We start from the raw sequence: 13,093 nt of genomic DNA on the forward strand, positions 1-13,093 counted from the left end.
CCCCCCTACCCCCCCTCCCCCACTCTCTCCCCCGTGCGCCCTCCCCCTCTCCCTCCCGCCCCCCATCCCTCCCCCTCCTCTCCCCCCCCACCCCCTCCCCCTCTCTCCCCCACCCTCCCCCACTCTCTCCCTCTCTCCTGCTCCCACACCCTCCCTTCCCCCACCCTCCCCCTACCCTCCCCCCCCGCCCTCCCCCCTCGTTCCCCGCCCTCCCCCTCCCCTCCCCCTCCGTTCCCCCGCCCTCCCCCTCGCTCCCACCCTCCCCCCTCGCTCCCCCACCCTCCCCCTCGCTCCCCCGCCCACCCCCTCCCTCCCCCCTCACTCCCCCCTCCCTCCCCCTTGCTCCCCCTCCCTCCCCCTCTCTCCCACTCTCTGCCAGCCGCTCGGTGTGGCCATTCGCTTCCCCGCCTGGAGCTCACAATTCTCAGCCAGCTGGAACAAACCCGGCAGAACTAAGTACCGGACCTGGGATTAATCTTTCCAGCCGGCGGGGGACTGTGTGGTGGGGGAGGGGCTGTGTGGGGGGGGGGAGGGTGTGTGGTGGGGGGGGGGGGGGGCTGTGTGCGGGTGGGGGGGGTGTGGTGGTGCCTGGGGGGGCTGTGTGGTGGGGGGGGCTGTGTGGGGGGGGGGAGGGTGTGGTGGTGCCTGGGGGGGCTGTGTGGTGGGGGGGCTGTGTGCGGGTGGGGGGGTGTGGTGGTGGCCTGGGGGGGCTGTGTGGTGGGGGGGGCTGTGTGCGGGTGGGGGGGGGTGTGGTGGTGCCTGGGGGGGCTGTGTGGTGGGGGGGCTGTGTGCGGGTGGGGGGGGCTGTGTGCGGGTGGGGGGCTGTGTGGGGGGGGGCTGTGTGCGGGTGGGGGGGGTGTAGTGGTGGCTGGGGGGGCTGTGTGGGGGGGGGCTGTGTGCGGGTGGGGGGGGTGTGGTGGTGGCTGGGGGGGCTGTGTGGTGGTGGCTGGGGGGGCTGTGTTGGGGGGGGGGCTGTGTGCGGGTGGGGGGGGTGTGGTGGTGCCTGGGGGGGGTGTGTGGGGGGGGGGGCTGTGTGCGGGTGGGGGGGGTGTGGTGGTGGCTGGGGGGGGCTGTGTGGTGGTGGCTGGGGGGGCTGTGTGGTGGTGGCTGGGGGGGCTGGTGGTGGGGGGGGGGGGTGGTGGTGGCTGGGGGGGCTGTGTGGTGGGGGGGGGGGGTGGTTGTCGGGGGCCGGGGCGGGGGGAGCAGGCAGCAGCAGCCAGCGCTCTACATACTGAAAGAAATGTCTAATTACATCGAACCACAGAAATTTACAGCACGGAAGGAGGCCATTCGGCCCATCATGTCCACGCCGGCCGACCAAGAGCTACCCGGCCTAATCCCACTTTCCAGCTCTGGGTCCGTAGCCCTGTAGGTTACAGCACTTCAGGTGCACATCCAGGTACTTTTTAAATGTGGTGAGGGTTTCACAGCAAAGACCTGCCGATCCAGGCCGGCTTGAACAACCTACCACCAACCCCGCTCAAATCCAGAAGGCCTTTTGGACCGTTGCCGAAGCCCTTCAGCGATTTCCCCTCAGCCTCGATGACCGAGGGCGAAATGCTTGGAAGAACTGCGACACACGGAATAGATTCCTTATCGAGGAGCCCACAGTACAACCTGAAGGATCAAACCTTCCCCGCAAACAGTGGACAACCATCGACCCCCTCAGAACCGGTCTCGTCACCTTCCCCGTAGGTAGATGATTAAATATAGAAATATAGAAACATAGAAAATTGGTGCAGGAGTAGGCCATTCTAACTTCCTCTTGAACATATCCAACCAACTGGCCTCAACAACTCTCTGCGGTAGGGAATTCCACAGGTTAACAACTCTCTGAGTGAAGAAGTTTCTCCTCATCTCGGTCCTAAATGACTTATCCTTAGTCTGTGTCCCCTGGTTCTGGACTTCCCCAACATTGGGAACATTCTTCCTGCATCTAACCTGTCCCGTCCCGTCAGAATTTTATGTTTCAATGAGATCCCCTCTCATTCTTCTAAACTCCAGTGAATACAAGCCCAGTCGATCCAGTCTCTCCTCATATGTCAGTCCTGCCATCCCTGGAATCAGTCTGGTGAACCTTCGCTGCACTCGCTCAATAGCAAGAACGTCCTTCCTCAGATTAGGAGACCAAAACTGAACATCATAATACTCCAGGTGAGGCCTCACCAAGGCCCTGTACAACTGCAGTAAGACCTCCCTGCTCCTATACTCAAATCCCCTCGCTATGAAGACCAACATACCATTTGCCTTCCTCACCGCCTGCTGTACCTGCATGCCAACTTTCAATGACTGATGTACCATGACACCCAGGTCTCGTTGCACCTCCCCTTTTCCTAATCTGCCGCCATTCAGATAATATGCTGCCTTGTATTTTTACATATAAACATAGAAAAGAGGTGCAGGAGTAGGCCATTCGGCCCTTTGAGCCTGCGCCACCATTCAATATCATGGCTGATCATTCACCTCAGTACCCCTTTCCTGCTTTCTCTCCATACCCCTTGATTCCCTTAATCGTAAGGGCCATATCTAATTCCCTCTTGAATATATCCAATGAACTGGCCTCAACAACTCTCTGCGGTAGGGAATTCCATAGGTTAACAATTCTCTGAGTGAAGAAGTTTCTCCTCATCTCGGTCCTAAATGGCTTACCCCTTATCCTTAGACTGTGTTCCCTGTTGGACTTCCCCAACATTGGGAACATTCTTCCTGCATCTAACCTGTCAAGTCCCATCAAAATTTTATGTTTCTATGAGATCCCCTCTCATCCTTCTAAACTCCAGTGAATAAAGGCCAAGTCGATCCAGTCTCTCCTCATATGTCAGTCCAGCCATCCCGGGAATCAGTCTGGTGAACCTTCGCTGCACTCCCTCAATAGCAAGAACGTCCTTCCTCAGATTAGGAGACCAAAACTGTACACAATATTCCAGGTGAGACCTCACCAAGGCCCTGTACAACTGCAGTAAGACCTCCCTGCTCCTATACTCAAAACCCCTAGCTATGAAGGCCAACATACCATTTGTCTTCTTCACCACCTGCTGTACCTGCATGCCAACTTTCAATGACTGATGTACCATGACACCCAGGTCTCGTTGCACCTCCCCTTTTCCTAACCTGCCGCCATTCAGATAATATTCTGCCTTCGTGTTTTTGCTCCCAAAGTGGATAACCTCACATTTATCCACATTATACTGCATCTGCCATGCATTTGCCCACTCACCTAACCTGTCCAAGTCACTCTGCAGCCTCTTAGCGTCCTCCTCATAGCTCATACCGCCACCCAGCTTAGTGTCATCTGCAAACTTGGAGATATTACACTCAATTCCTTCATCCAAATCATTGCTGTATATTGTAAATAGCTGGGGTCCCAGCACTGAGCCCTGCGGCACCCCACTAGTCACTGCCTGCCATTCTGAAAAGGACCCGTTTATCCCGACTCTCTGCTTCCTGTCTGCCAACCAGTTCTCTATCCACGTCATTACATTACCCCCAATAACATGTGCTTTAATTTTGCACACCAATCTTTTGTGTGGGTCCTTGTCGAATGCCGTTTGAAAGTCCAAATACATCACATCCACAGGTTCTCCCTTGTCCACTCTACTAGTTACATCCTCAAAAATTCCAGAAGATTTGTCAAGCTTGATTTCCCTTTCATAAATCCATGCTGACTTGGACCGATCCTGTCACTGCTTTCCAAATGCGCTGCTATTTCATCTTTAATAATTGATTCCAACATTTCCCCACTACTGATGTCAGGCTAACCGGTCTATAATTACCCGCTTTCTCTCTCCCTCCTTTTTTAAAAAGTGGTGTTACTTTAGCTACCCTCCAGTCCATAGGAACTGAGACAGACTGTTGGAAAATGATCATCAATGCATCCACTATTTCTAGGGCCACTTCCTTAAGTACTCTGGGATGCAGACTATCAGGCCCCAGGAATTTATCGGCCTTCAATCCCATCAATTTCCTCTAGTATTTCCGGAAGGTTATTTGTGTCTTCCTTAGTGAAGACAGAAACAAAGTATTTGTTCAATTGGTCTGCCATTTCTTTGTTCCCATTATAAATTCACCTGATTCTGACTGCAAGGGACCTACATTTGTCTTCACTAATCTTTTTCTCTTCACATATCTATAGAAGCTTTTGCAGTCAGTTTTTAATGTTCCCAGCAAGCTTCCTCTCATACTCTATTTCCCCCTCTTAATTAAACCCTTAGTCCACCTCTGTTGAATTCTAAATTTCTCCCAGTCCTCAGGTTTGCTGCTTTTTCTGGCCAATTTATCTGTCTCTTCCTTGGATTTAACACTATCCCTAATTTTTCTTGTTAGCCACGGTTGAGCCACCTTCCCGTTTTATTTTTACTCCAGACAGGGATGTACAATTGCTGAAGTTCATCATGCGATCTTTAAATGTTTGCCATTGCCTATCCACCATCAACCGTTTATGTATCATTTGCCAGTCTATTCTAGCCAATTCACGTCTCATACCATCAAAGTTACCTTTCCTTAAGTTCAGGACCCTAGTCTCTGAATTAACTGTGTCACTCTCCATCTTAATAAAGAATTCTACCATATTATGGTCACTCTTCCCCAAGGGGCCTCGCACAACAAGATTGCTAATTAGTCCCTTCTCATTACACATCACCCAGTCTAGGATGGCCAGCTCTCGAGTTGGTTCCTCGACACATTGGTGTAGAAATCCCCATCGTGCGACTGTGGAGCTCCTAATCAGACCCTGGAGCACACCATCGAGCACTGCCCTCAGAGGGAATTCACAGACAGGCTACAAGATATCCGCATTGTTACACCGGAAGCTTTGGCCTGGATATTCGGCTTGAAAAAAATGTATTCACGGGATGTGGGTGTCGCCAGCAAGGCCAGCGTTTATTGGCCGTCCCTAATCGCCCTCGAGAAGGTGGTGGGATCCTGAATACAACAGAGTGTCTCACTGGGCCATTTCAGAGGGCAGTTAAGAGCCAACCACATTGCCGCAAGATCCTGCAAATCCCCTGGGAGGACAGACGCACCAACATTAGCGTCCTCGACCAGGCCAACATCCCCAGCATCGAAGCACTGACCACACTCGACCAGCTCCGCTGGGCGGGCCACATTGTCCGCATGCCAGACACGAGTCTCCCAAAGCAAGCGCTCTACTCGGAACTCCTTCACGGCAAGCGAGCCCCAGGTGGACAGAGGAAACGTTACACGGACACCCTCAAAGCCTCCCTGATAAAGTGCAACATCCCCACCGACACCTGGGAGTCCCTGGCCAAAGACCGCCCTAAGTGGAGGAAGTGCATCCGGGAGGGCGCTGAGCGCCTCGAGTCTCATCGCCGAGAGCATGCAGAAACCAAGCGCAGGCAGCGGAAGGAGCGTGCGGCAAACCAGTCCCACCCTCCCCTTCCCTCAACCACTGTCTGTCCCACCTGTGACAGGGACTGTGGTTCTAGTATTGGGCTGTTCAGTCACCTAGGGCCCCTTTTTTTGAGTGGAAGCAAGTCTTCCTCGATTCTGAGGGACTGCCTATGATAATGATGTGGGTATGGAGTCCCAGATAAGCCAGACTGGGTAAGGACGGCAGATTCGTGAACCAGATGGATTTTTACAACAATTCAGTTGTGCAACCTTTTTTAAGGTTTCTGGACAAGACACCAATAGGCTGCAGTCAGTCTGTTTGCGCAATAGATCAAGATTTATTAATGTTACAGCTTAATATACTGAACAATAGGCAATAGTTCAATGGGCGCTTCGCAGCTCTTGGTCTCTGGAACCTCTCGGACACAGGTCATGTCGTCTTCAGCCTGTTCTTTGCTCTCCCAGCAGTCTCTGTGTGACGTTATTCCTTGAGTATCGATGTTGCGATCTCTGAGTTCTCCTGTCGGCCGATGAGTGCACCCGCCCCTAGCCCAGGCCGAGTGACCTCCCGGTCCGGCCCACCCGCCCCTAGCCCAGGCCGAGTGACCTCCCGGTCCACCTCCCCGCCCCTAGCCCAGGCCGATTGACCTCCCGGTCCGGCCCACCCGCCCCTAGCCCAGGCCGAGTGACCTCCCGGTCCGGCCCACCCGCCCCTAGCCCAGGCCGAGTGACCTCCCGGTCCACCTCCCCGCCCCTAGCCCAGGCCGATTGACCTCCCGGTCCGCCTCCCCGCCCCTAGCCCAGGCCGAGTGACCTCCCGGCCCACCCACCCCTAGCCCAGGCCGAGTGACCTCCCGGCCCACCCACCCCTAGCCCAGGCCGATTGACCTCCCGGTCCGGCCCACCCGCCCCTAGCCCAGGCCGATTGACCTCCCGGTCCGGCTCACCCTCCCCTAGCCCAGGCCGAGTGACCTCCCGGTCCGGCCCACCCGCCCCTAGCCCAGGCCGAGTGACCTCCCGGTCCACCTCCCCGCCCCTAGCCCAGGCCGAGTGACCTCCCGGTTCACTTCCCCACCCCTAGCCCAGGCCGAGTGACCTCCCGGTCCGGCCCACCCGCCCCTAGCCCAGGCCGAGTGACCTCCCGGTCCGGCCCACCCCTAGCCCAGGCCGAGTGACCTCCCGGTCCACCCCCCCACCCCTAGCCCAGGCCGAGTGGTCTCCCGGTCCGGCCCACCTGTAGTCCAGGCCGAGTGACCTCCTGGTCCGGCCCACCCGCCCCTAGCCCAGGCCAAGTGACCTCCCGGTCCGGCCCACCCGCCCCTAGCCCAGGCCGAGTGACCTCCCGGTCCGGCCCGCCCCTAGCCCAGGCCGAGTGACCTCCCGGTCCACCTCCCTGCCCCTAGCCCAGGCCGAGTGACCTCCCGGTCCACCCCGCCGCCCCTAGCCCAGGCCAAGTGACCTCCCGGTCCGGCCCACCCGCCCCTAGCCCAGGCCGAGTGACCTCCCGGTCCGGCCCACCCCTAGCCCAGGCCAAGTGACCTCCTGGTCCACCTCCCCACCCCTAGCCCAGGCCGAGTGACCTCCCGGTCCGGCCCACCCCTAGCCCAGGCCGAGTGACCTCCCGGTCCGGCCCACCCGCCCCCTAGCCCAGGCCAAGTGACCTCCCGGTCCGGCCCACCCGCCCCTAGCCCAGGCCGAGTGACCTCCCGGTCCGGCCCGCCCCTAGCCCAGGCCGAGTGACCTCCCGGTCCACCTCCCCGCCCCTAGCCCAGGCCGAGTGACCTCCCGGTCCACCACCCCGCCCCTAGCCCAGGCCAAGTGACCTCCCGGTCCGGCCCACCCGCCCCTAGCCCAGGTCGAGTGACCTCCCGGTCCGGCCCACCCCCAGCCCAGGCCAAGTGACCTCCCGGCCCACCCACCCCTAGCCCAGGCCGAGTGACCTCCCGGCCCACCCACCCCTAGCCCAGGCCGAGTGGTCTCCTTCCTCCTGGTCAAAGGCTTCCCCCCACCCCTTCTCCCATCCCCCACCTCTCTCTTCCTCCACCATCTCTCTCTCCCACTCTCTCTTACCTTTCCTGCTGCTTTTGTCCAGGCACCTGCTGCACTTACCTGCGCCGATTTCCTTACGTTTGCCGATTTCCTTACCCGGGCCCATTCCCTTACCTGGGCCCATTCCCTTACCCGGGCCCATTCCCTTACCCGGGCCGATTCCCTTACCTGGGCCCATTCCCTTACCTGGGCCCATTCCCTTACCTGGGCCCATTCCCTTACCTGGGCCCATTCCCTTACCTGGGCCCATTCTCTTACCCGGGCCGATTCCCTTACCTGGGCCCATTCCCTTACCTGGGCCCATTCCCTTACCTGGGCCCATTCCTTTACCCGGGCCCATTCCTTTACCCGGGCCGATTCCCTTACCTGGGCCCATTCCCTTATCTGGGCCCATTCCCTTACCTGTCCCGATTCCCTTACCTGCGTTGATTCCCTTACCTGTCCCGATTCCCTTACCTGGGCCCATTCCCTTACCTGGGCCCATTCCTTTACCTGCAACGATTCCCTTACCTGGGCCCATTCCCTTACCTGCAACGATTCCCTTACCTGGGCCCATTCCTTTACCTGCACTGATTCCCTTACCTGCAACGATTCCTTTACCTGGGCCCATTCCCTTACCTGGGCCCATTCCCTTACCTGGGCCCATTCCCTTACCTGCAACGATTCCCTTACCTGGGCCCATTCCCTTACCTGGGCCCATTCCCTTACCTGCAATGATTCCCTTACTTGGGCCCATTCCCTTACCTGGGCCCATTCCCTTACCTGCAACGATTCCCTTACCTGGGCCCATTCCTTTACCTGCAATGATTCCCTTACCTGGGCCCATTCCCTTACCTGGGCCCATTCCCTTACCTGCGCCGATTTCTTTAACTCTCTGCAAGGGTTTTCTCGAGAGGCCACATACGCTGGCCTAAGTAGAAATGGAGTAACCGTGAGCTGGCCAAAGTTCCCTAAATGGCCAGAACTGATGCAGGTGGCTGGTAACGCCCCCTTTTGAGAAAAAAAACGAACCTAATAAAAACGTAACGAAGTGAGTTACGCCGGTGCAAATTGATGGGGGAAATTGGGAATTTTTAAGTTAGGCCAGAAAAAGCAGCCTGCTCCAAAAAAACAGAGCAACTCCTGGGGAAAATTGGGCCCATGGTCTTTAATAAAATCACCTTTTTTAATTGGTTCTAGTGGTCAAAATACCATTGTCACTCAGACCAGAGCTAGTATCTTGGCCACACCTGCCTCCATGAATTTTCCATCAACCCTACTTTGTCCATGGTATACATTCTTTCACCTCACTGAAATTCGCCTTACCTCTGATATTCACTGGAATTTAGAAGAATGAGAAGGGATCTTATAGAAACATATAAAATTCTGACCGGACTGGACAGGTTAGATGCAGGAAGATGTTCCCGATGTTGGGGAAGTCCAGAATCAGGGGACACAGTATAAGGATAAGGGGCAGGCCATTTAGGACCGAGATGAGGAGAAACTTCTTCACTCAGAGAGTTGTTAACCTGTGGAATTCCCTGCCACAGAGAGTTGTTGATGCCAGTTCATTGGATATATTCAAGAGGGAGTTAGATGTGGCCCTTACGGCTAAAGGGATCAAGGGGTATGGAGAGAAAGCAGGAAAGGGGTACTGAGGGAATGATCAGCCATGATCTTATTGAATGGTGGTGCAGGCTCGAAGGGCCGAATGGCCTACTCCTGCACCTATTTTCTATGTTTCTATGTTTCACTCCTAACAAGCAGTACTCGGTCTGGTTCCAAGGGCCCATTGCAAACTGTTTTCCGAATCTTGTTGATGTCCAAACTATCTCACTTTGATCTAACAGATGGATGCCTTAACTCCCATGATCTGCCTTACTTTATGTTTCTTTATACTAACTATCTTTCAGATATCTTTGTACTTAGTTTTGTTAAACAAACTCTACTTTGCGTTATAATACGTCGGGGTTGAAATTGGGGTCGTAGGTTTCCCGCGGGCGAACGCCTCCGACTTGAAACATTTCTACGCGAGTACCTGGTGTTCCGGGAGGAGCGTGGGATTCCGGTGGGGGGGGGCCTTTTCTTCCCGCGCTGCGGAGCGCGCTCCCGTCCTCGCGGTTCCCACGGAGACGGTGCAGTCACGTGTGACTGCTCAGCCAATCAGGCGCAGTATTCCACAGCTTTCCCATTAATCGCAATGGGAGCTCCGTATCTCGCAGTTCTCACTGCTATCAGTGAGTAAAAAAACCCAAACACACTAAACACCATCATAAAAAATAAAAAACACATCTCACTTAATTAAAATTAATTGAAATTAAAGTTAATAAATATCTTTAGAGAAAAACAGAAATTCCGAGTTTTTAAAAAGTTTTTTTAAATTATGGTTAAAAATAAATGTAACGTGGTGGGCAGGATTTTAAAAATAATATGTTTTTTAAATTTAATTTTATGATATTTTTGTATGTTTTAAACTCTTACGCCAATAACAGTCGGCTATGCACCGGCTTTTATCAGGCGCAAGAGTTTAGAGGACATTTGCTGCGCAGGATATGGGTAAATCCCGCAATCTTGCCCGTGCAAATATCCTCGCTCCCGAGATACGGAAGATGTGTCGAGCTGGAGCTGGATAGATCGGAAAAGCCTGGTTTCAGCGCATCCGTATTGTGCGCTAAAAATCAGTTTTTGCACTGCCTTCCCGGGTCTATACACACCCCGTACACGTCCCGTACACACCCCGTACACGCCCCGTACACACCCCGTACACACCCCGTACACACCCCGTACACACCCCGTACACGCCCCGTACACACCCCGTACACACCCCGTACACACCCCGTACACGCCCCCATCCCGTACACACTCCGTACACACCCCGTACACACTCCGTACATGCTCCGTACACACCCCGTACACACACCATACACACACCGTACACACTCTGTACACACCCCGTACACACTCCGTACACACCCCGTACACACTCCGTACACACCCCGTACACACCCCGTACACGCCCCGTACACGCCCCGTACATGCCCCGTACACGCCCCGTACGTACCCTGTATGCACCCCATACACGCTCCGTATATGCCCCATACACACTCTGTACACGCCCCATACACGCCACGTACACACTCCGTACACGCCCCGTACACACTCCGTACACACTTCGTACATGCCCCGTACACACTCTGTACATGCCCATTCACGCCCCATACACGCTCCGTACACATCCCGTATACACCCCGTACACACTCCGTACACGCCCCGTACACACTCCATACACGCCCCGTCCACACTCTGTACACGCCCCATTCACGCCCCGTACACGCTCCGTACACATCCCGTATACACCCTGTACACACTCCGTACACGCCCCGTACATGCCGCGTACACGGCCCGTACACGCTCCGTACGTACCCTGTACGCACCCCATACACACTCCGTACACACTCCATACACACTCCGTACACGCCCCGTACACGCCGCGTACACGCCCCGTACACGCTCCGTACACACTCCGCACATGCCCCGTACATGCCCCGTACACACTCTGTACATGCCCCATTCACGCTCCGTACACACCCCGTACACACTCCATACACACTCCATACACCCCCCGTACATTTCCCGTACACACTCCATACACTCTTCATACATGCCCCGTACACGCCCCGTACACACTCTGTACACGCCCCATTCACGCCCCGTACACGCCCCGTACACACCCCATACACTCTCCGAACATGCCCCGTACACACTCTGTACACACCCCATTCACACATCATACATGCCCTGTACACACCCCGTACATGCCCCGTACACGCCCCATACACTCTCCGTACATGCCCCGTATACGCCCTGCACGCACCCCGTACGGACCCGGGGAGGCCGGGATTTCCAGCCCATTATGTTTTAACAATTTGTTCGAGGAAAATTGCTTCCACTCTAAAAGTGAGTTCTCAGGTGACTGAACAGTCCAATATGGGAATTACAGTCTCTGTCACAGGTGGGACAGACAGTGGTTGAAGGAAAGGGGAGGGTGGGACTGGTTTGTCACACGCTCCTTCCGCTGCCTGCGCTTGGTTTCTGCATGCTCTCGGTGATTAGACTCGAGGTGCTCAGCGCCCTCCCGGATGCACTTCCTCCACTTAGGGTGGTCTCTGGCCAGGGACTCCCAGGTGTCGGTGGGATCACTAGATTGATTCCTGGGATGAGAGAGTTGTCCTGTGAGGAGAGATTGAGTAGATTGGGCCGATACTCTCTGGAGTTTAGAAGAATGAGAGGTGATCTCATTGAAACACACAAGATTCTGAGGGGGATTGACAGGGTAGATGCTGAGAGGATGTTTCCCCGGGGCTGGGGAGTCGAGAACCAGGGGTCACAGTCTCAGGATAAGGGGTCGGCCATTTAGGACTGAGATGAGGAGGAATTTCTTCACTCAGAGGGTGGTGAATCTTTGGAATTCTCTGCCCCAGAGGGCTGTGGATGCTGAGTCGTTGAGTATATTCAAGGCTGAGATCGATAGATTTTTGGACTCTCGGGGAATCGAGGGATATGGGGATCGGGCGGGAAAGTGGAGTTGAGGTCGAAGATCAGCCGTGATCTTATTGAATGTCGGAGCAGGCTCGAGGGGCCGAATGGCCGACTCCTGCTCCTAATTCTTATGTTATGTTATGAGTTGGTTCTGCCTTGATGTGCCTCAATATTCTGATACCTGTACCTTTAACACTCTCAGTGTCTTGTTCCCATTGATTACTTTAAATGGACAGTGCCGATGACATTGGAGTTATCGATCGGACACGTAATTCACAGGACCCTTCCAAACGTTGTTTCTGTACAACACGTAGATCTTATTGATATAATCATTATTTTCAGAAGAAGACAATAACGTAATTTGGTGCTGGTAATGTGGAGTGATGCACATGCCTGATTTTCCATCGATGATTTCAGTACTTATTATATCTGGTGACGCTAATACACTTTGGAATCTGCCTGTGGCTCAGTGAGCAGCACCCTCGCCTGAGCCAGAAGGTTGTGGGTTCAAGTCCCACTCCAGAGACTTGAGCACAAAAATCTAGGCTGACACTCCCAGTGCAGTGCTGAGGGAGTGCCGCACTGTCGGAGGGGCAGTACTGAGGGAGTGCTGCACTGTTGGAGGGGCAGTACTGAGGGAGTGCCGCACTGTTGGAGGGGCAGTACTGAGGAAGCACCGCACTGTCAGAGGGGCAGTACTGAGGGAGCACCGCACTGTCGGAGGGGCAGTACTGAGGGAGTGCCGCACTTGTCGGAGGGGCAGTACTGAGGGAGAGCTGCATTGTTGAAGGTGCCGTCTTTCGAATGAGACGTTAAACCGAGGCCCCGCCTGCTCTCTCAGGTGGATGTAAAAGATCCCAGGGCACTATTTTGAAGAAGAGCAGGGGAGTTCTCCCCTGGTGTCCTGGGGCCAATATTTATCCCTCAATCAACATCACTAAAACAGATATTCCGGTCATTATCACATTGCTGTGTGTGGGAGCTTGCTGTGCGCAAATTGGCTGCCGCGTTTCCCACATTAAAACAGTGACCACACTTCAAAAAGTACCTCATCGGCTGTAAAGCGCTTTGGGACGTCCTGAGGTTGTGAAAGGCGCTGTAGAAATGCACGTCTTTCTTTTTTAACAAAAGTAAGTTCAAGAGACCTGATGCATAAACCATTGAGTAGTTTAAAAAT

At 55.0% G+C, this 13,093-nt stretch overlaps 1 protein-coding gene across 1 annotated transcript in view; it reads left to right on the top strand.

The window, feature by feature from the left end:
• Positions 1-13,093, top strand: part of LOC139263732 (copine-4-like) — a 378,262-nt gene that overhangs the window by 333,193 nt on the left and 31,976 nt on the right. The gene's annotated exons all lie outside the window — the stretch shown is intronic.

The sequence above is a fragment of the Pristiophorus japonicus genome, chromosome 5 (assembly GCF_044704955.1).
Source record: "Pristiophorus japonicus isolate sPriJap1 chromosome 5, sPriJap1.hap1, whole genome shotgun sequence".
In the NCBI taxonomy this organism is placed as follows: Eukaryota; Metazoa; Chordata; class Chondrichthyes; family Pristiophoridae; genus Pristiophorus; species Pristiophorus japonicus.